The sequence below is a fragment of the Carcharodon carcharias genome, chromosome 6 (genome assembly GCF_017639515.1).
Source record: "Carcharodon carcharias isolate sCarCar2 chromosome 6, sCarCar2.pri, whole genome shotgun sequence".
In the NCBI taxonomy this organism is placed as follows: Eukaryota; Metazoa; Chordata; class Chondrichthyes; order Lamniformes; family Lamnidae; genus Carcharodon; species Carcharodon carcharias.
Window position 1 is genome coordinate 24639777 of NC_054472.1, and position 5695 is coordinate 24645471.

The window sequence follows — 5695 nt, forward strand, 5'->3', positions numbered from 1 at the left end:
TTTCCACTCGTTACAACTTGTCAACCTGAAAATGACCTACTTATCCCAACTCTCTGGCCTGAATTATTCCTTCGTCGGGCATGCATGATCGGTGGGCCCGGGGGCAGTCAGTAAACAGGCCCCCGACCACGATTTCATACTGGCAGGCCAATTAACAGCCAGCCAGCATGAAACGCAAGCTGAAAAGCTCAGCGCAGCCGGGTTGGGGGCAGGAAGAGGGCGGGTGCCGACGTCATTGTGTGCACTGGTGAGCACTTCCACTGAGCTCCCTGAAGGCAAACAGCTGCCTCAGGGAGCTGCGGACCTCCAAATAATAAAGCACAAAAAAGTTGCAAAAATGTCCATGCAGCACAAATCAAACACCTGAATGCGTTACTCATAAAAATGCTGTCCCCAGATATTTCTTTTTATTTTATTTCCTAACAGATTTCATCCCACCCTTGGATGAGGTTTCATCAAAAATGTAAAGGCCGGCTGGCCAATTGGCCCGTCTGCCAACTGTAAGGCAATCTTCTTGTTTCTCTGCTCTGACAAATAAGGTGCCCATGGCGCATGTCCTGGGGCGGGGGTGGGGGTTGGGGGGTTGGGGGGGGGGGGTGGGGTGGAGGTGAGGTTAAAATATCCGTGAGGATCCCGCCATAGACTGCCCCATCTGCATCTGTGCAGGGTCAGCCTTGGGCATGGGGATAGGACAGAGTGGTTGTATCAGGGGGACCGAGAGGTGACTAGAGATCAGGAAGAGCCCCCATTACCATCATCCCTGCCTCCTCCTGCCCTTTCAGGGTTTACCTGCAATTACCTGCTAACCATGAGTGGGTGAGCACTTGGCTACATTTCCATGCAGTCCTGAGCCATTACTGCAAATGAAAGAACAATGCTGCAGAAGGTTGCCAACATATCGTGGAGACCATTGCACTGTTCCTGCATCCACTTGTTGGTCTGCTACATATAACTCTCCATGAAGGTGGCCATTCTTTCAAAGGAGTTCAGGCATGCACATGAACTGTTAGCAAACCCCTCATGGCATGATAGACTCCTCTATCTTCTTCCCAAGGGTCGTCATTTCCTCGGAAAAACCTCCAGATGCCCATCCATCTCCCTTTGCTGTTCCACAAGTACCCACTTCGTGTCTGCACCCCAAGGCTCAGCATCTGCATCATGTTGAACGTAGTTAAAGCTGTCCTCAGTCCTCTGATGGGAACTACCCTCAGCTGTCACTTCATCACTTACTCCTGTTCATATGTGAAGTGCTCCTCATCTTGTGCCTCCCCTTCTACCCACAACTAAGGTCCCATGAAGGTGAATGGACCTGCGCTGGTGGAGGATGAACTTGATTCATTGTGATGGTGATTCCTCGGGGTGCTGCTCTTCCTCTGAACTCTACGCTGCCTCCTCACATGGCTCCTGCTGCACCTCCAGCATTGTGCCTGCAGAAGAGATAAGGCCTCAGTTAGTGAAGAACATTGGCAACAGTGGTTTCAGACCCTAAAATGCTGCTGATCATGAAATTTACTTTTAAAGATTCAAAAGCCCAACTGCAGAAGCAGCTCGCATCCAATTCCAAGATTACAACATAAACACTTTCACCTGCTCTCTGCTGAATCTTCATTTCTCTTTCAGGAACTGCCTGTCCTACTGCCACCCTGCCAATCTCCATGGCTTCCTCCTCCACTGGTGTCAGGATTGCCAGTAATGGGACACTGCTTCAATGCCTCTCCCGAGTGTTTTGTGCTTTCTCCTGCAATGAGAGAGAGTGTTAGGAATGTGAGGGGTTCATAACGCTCTTCCGTAGTTGATGAACTATATTGCAGAATGGGTACTCAAAGTCATATATTCATAGCTATGCGTAAATGAAAGGTGACAAAAGGAGCCTGTGAGGCAATCCTCTGCATTGCTGCAAATAGTTTGCCTTTCTGCCTTCCCCTACTGAGGACTGTTAAGGAGATGAGAAAATTATGGTCGCTAACTGCTAGCTGCAGAGTGCACACCATGCCAGACCTCGAAAGGCCATTGAAGTGCTTCCTGCACTGCGCCTAGGTCCTGTTCACATTATGGCTGCTGACCTCCTCAGCAGCCTCCAGCCTTGCCTGCTTGCTTATGCTGGTTGACCTCCCTTTCCTGTCCTCGGGAAACAGCACCTGCCTGTGTTCTCTCACTGCCTCCAGCATAACCTCCAGGGCGGCATCAGTGAAATCTGGTGCAGCCCTTCCCCATCTCACTTCCAGTACCTGCAGAAGTCATATCACCCCATCGAGGCAACATTCTCAATGCAGACAATGTGAAGGTTGCTGGGGGGCCTTTAAATATTGCACGCTCAGGCACACTCCCAACTCTGCATCCCACCCACCATCCCTAAATGGATGGGGCTTGCAGAAGTGCCCACTTAATCGGCTGCTTCCGGGGAGATTGCTCAGGCGGTGGGACTTGCAGACCATCAGGGGTGGGACCTGCATTTGACGAAACAGAATAATAATTTCAAAGGCAGCAAGACAAGGGAACTGAGGCAGGGATCCTTGGATGATGAGGGAGATAGAGAATATGATGAAACGAAAAGATATGATGATACATGTCAGTTGAATTCTTCAAGCAAGAACCAGGTCAAATAAAATAATTGAGAGGTGAAGGGGAAAATAAGACTGGCAAAGAGAGAGTCTGAGAAGAGAATGGCAGTTAACACAAAAGGGAACCCAAAAGTCATCGAGTGACAGGTAAAGAGTAAGCAGGCGACCTATTAGGGATAGAGTGTGATATAGGCTAAAAGGCACAGGGCAGAGCTAAAATACTTAATGAGTACTTTGTATCAGTGTTTATTAAGGAACAGGATGCTGACAAACTATCATCAGAAGCAGAGATAGTAGAGATAATGGATGGGGTGAAAATTGACAGGAAAGATGTTCTGGAAAGACTGGTTATGCTTACAGTGAATCAGTTACCTGGTCCCGATGGCTCGCATTCCAGGTTACTAAAGGAAGTAGGAGTGGAGATACCGGAGGGCTTACCATAATCTTTGAATCTTTCCCAGATACAGGGGAGGTGTCAGAGGATTGGAGAGTGGTAAATGTGACACCTTTATGCAAGAAAGGGTGCAAGAACATTGCTCGTAACTACAGGCCTATCAGTTTAACATCACTGCAGCGTAAGGTTTTAGAAACAATAATCAGGGGGAAAAAAATCAACAGACACTTGGAGAGGTTGAGTTAATGAAGGATAGCCAACACAGATTTGTAAATGGAAGATTGTGCTTGATTAATCTAATTGAACTCTTTGATAAAATAACAGAAAAGGTTGATGAAAAGAAAGCAATATATGTTGTCTATTTGGATTTTAAGAAATGCTTTTCACAAAATACCACATAAAAGGCTGGTTAACAAAATTGAGGCTTATGGAGTTGGAGGGTCAGTGTCAGCCTGGATAAAAAAGTGCTCAAGGGCAGAAGAGCAATTCATGGTAAATGGTTGCTTTTCAGACTGGAGGATAGTGGATAGTGGTATTCTCCAAGGTTCACTGTTAGGACAAATAATTTGGACACTGGAATAGAGTAGAATTTCAAAATTTGCCAATGACATCAAACTTTAAGGTGTAGCAAACAAAGGATGATATCAATTGACTGGACATAGTTTTATGAGCAGAATGGGCAGGCAAGTGACAGGTGGAAATTAATAGAGAAGTTTGAGGGTATGCATTTTGGCAGAAAGAATTTGGGTAGGCAATTTAGACTAAATGGCACAGTTCTAAAGAGGATACTGGGACAGAGAGACTTGGGGGCTCGTGTGCATAGATCTTTGAGGTGGCTGGACGTATTGAGAGTAATTAGAAAAGCATATGGGATCTTGGGCTTCTTAAATAGAGGTATCAAATACAAGAGCAAAGAAGTTATGTTAAACCTATATAAAGCTCTGTTTAGGCCACGACTGGAGTAAAACATCAGTTTTGGTCACCACACTTTAGGAAGGATGTGAGGGTCTTTAGAGGAGATTTACCAGAATGGTTCCAGGGATGAGGGAACTTAGCCACAAGGTCAGGTCGGAGAAGCTGGTTTTGTTCTCCCTGGGGCAAAGAGGATTGAGGGAAGATTTGAGAGAGGTGTACAAGATTATGGCAGGTTTAGATAATGTAGTAAAGAAAAGCTGTTCCCATTAGTTGGTGGTACAAGGACTACAAAACATAATTAGATTTTTGGGCAACAGATACAGGGAGAATTGAGGGACAACATTTTTATGCAGTGAATGGTAATGACCTGGAACTCACTGCCTCCAAGGGTGCTGGAAGCGGAGATGATGAATAATTTCAAAAGTAAATTTGATGGGTACATGACGGGAATGGACTTGTAGGGCTACCAGGTTGGAGCTGGGGAATGGAACTGACTGGATAGCTCTACAGAGAGACGGCCTGAATTCAATGGGCCGAATGGTCTCCTTATGTGCTATAATGCCTCTATGACTCTAATATTCTGCTCAATGTGTAGGTTCAGAATGACTGCTGCCCCTTAACAGGGTTGCTTTCATCCAGAGATGGTTCTGAACTAGAGAGCTTGGACTGTTCCTAGATGAATAAAGATATAAGGGTAAAACTGAAACAAAAAAACAAGGCATACACTAACTACATAAGGGAATGACAAAAGGGAATACAAAGAGTTTAGGAAAGAAGTCAAAATAACAATTAGTAAAGCAAAAGGGAACTGCAAAATTAAAGTATCACTGAATATTAAAATAAATAAGAAAGTATTCTGCAGACACATACATACCAAAAGAAAATTTAATTAGGAATGGGGCAAAAAGGGGTGAACAAGATAAACTCACAGGCAATTATTATGAAATGGCAGAAATTTATATAGTAATTTTGCCTCAGTGTTTACCAGGGAGAATGTCAAGATGGAGGAGACATTAGAAGAGATCAAAAACGATATGATAGCTAAAAAAGCAGGGAGATAAATGATTATTTAATCAAACATAGGAGGATAAAACCCCAAAGTCTGGATGGATTGCAACCAAGAAGTTAAATAAATTAGGGAAGAGATAGCAGAGGCACTATTAAATATATTTATATAAATTAACTACTAAGGAGAATAGCACTAGAGGACTGGTGGACAGCTAGGACTAAAAATCCAACTGCCCCTTAGGACACAGTGGTCACAATTTGCCCATGTCAGTTCCGTTGGAGGTGGACAGCACATAAATTTGACACTCCCATCTCATTACCATGCTTGTAGAGTGGGCCCAAGCAGGTTGCACATTGTTGGCTTCCACTTCATGTTGCCGGGTGGTTCTGCGCTCAGCAGGAGCCAAACAGTGTTGTGTTGAGGGTGCATGGTGCAGCCAACCTGCTCTTCTTAAAGACAGCCAGTCACTCTGAAAGGAAAGCTGCAGTAAGTAATATTGCTGAAATTTAAAACATGGAAAAAGAAATAAAAGGGAAGAGAGAGAGGGTTCCAGATGATGGAGGCATTAGTGATGGAGGTGGACAGGAGGAGAGGTGCCATGTTTCCACAGGTGGCCAGTGAGACCCTCAAGCATCACCTTCAGAAGGCAGTGGGAGCAGTGCCAGGGAGATCAAATCCCACAGTCTGGAACCAAGGACCTACAAGAAGTCTAATGATGTCACTTAGGGTGGGGGACAATGGATCAGCGTTCGTGTTGCGCACCCCTATCAGTACCCCGGCACCCCTGAGGAAGCTGATAATCCTACCATCAGACTG

The 5695-nt window shown here is 45.3% G+C and overlaps 1 long non-coding RNA gene across 1 annotated transcript; it reads right to left on the reverse strand.

The window, feature by feature from the left end:
• Positions 1–654: 654 nt before the first annotated feature.
• Positions 655–5346, reverse strand: LOC121278669. The gene is made up of 3 exons (XR_005943256.1): positions 5199–5346; positions 1588–1738; positions 655–1427 (listed from the first exon to the last, which is right to left on the reverse strand). It is a non-coding gene; the product is annotated as an uncharacterized LOC121278669 (long non-coding RNA).
• Between the last annotated feature and the right edge of the window lie 349 nt (positions 5347–5695).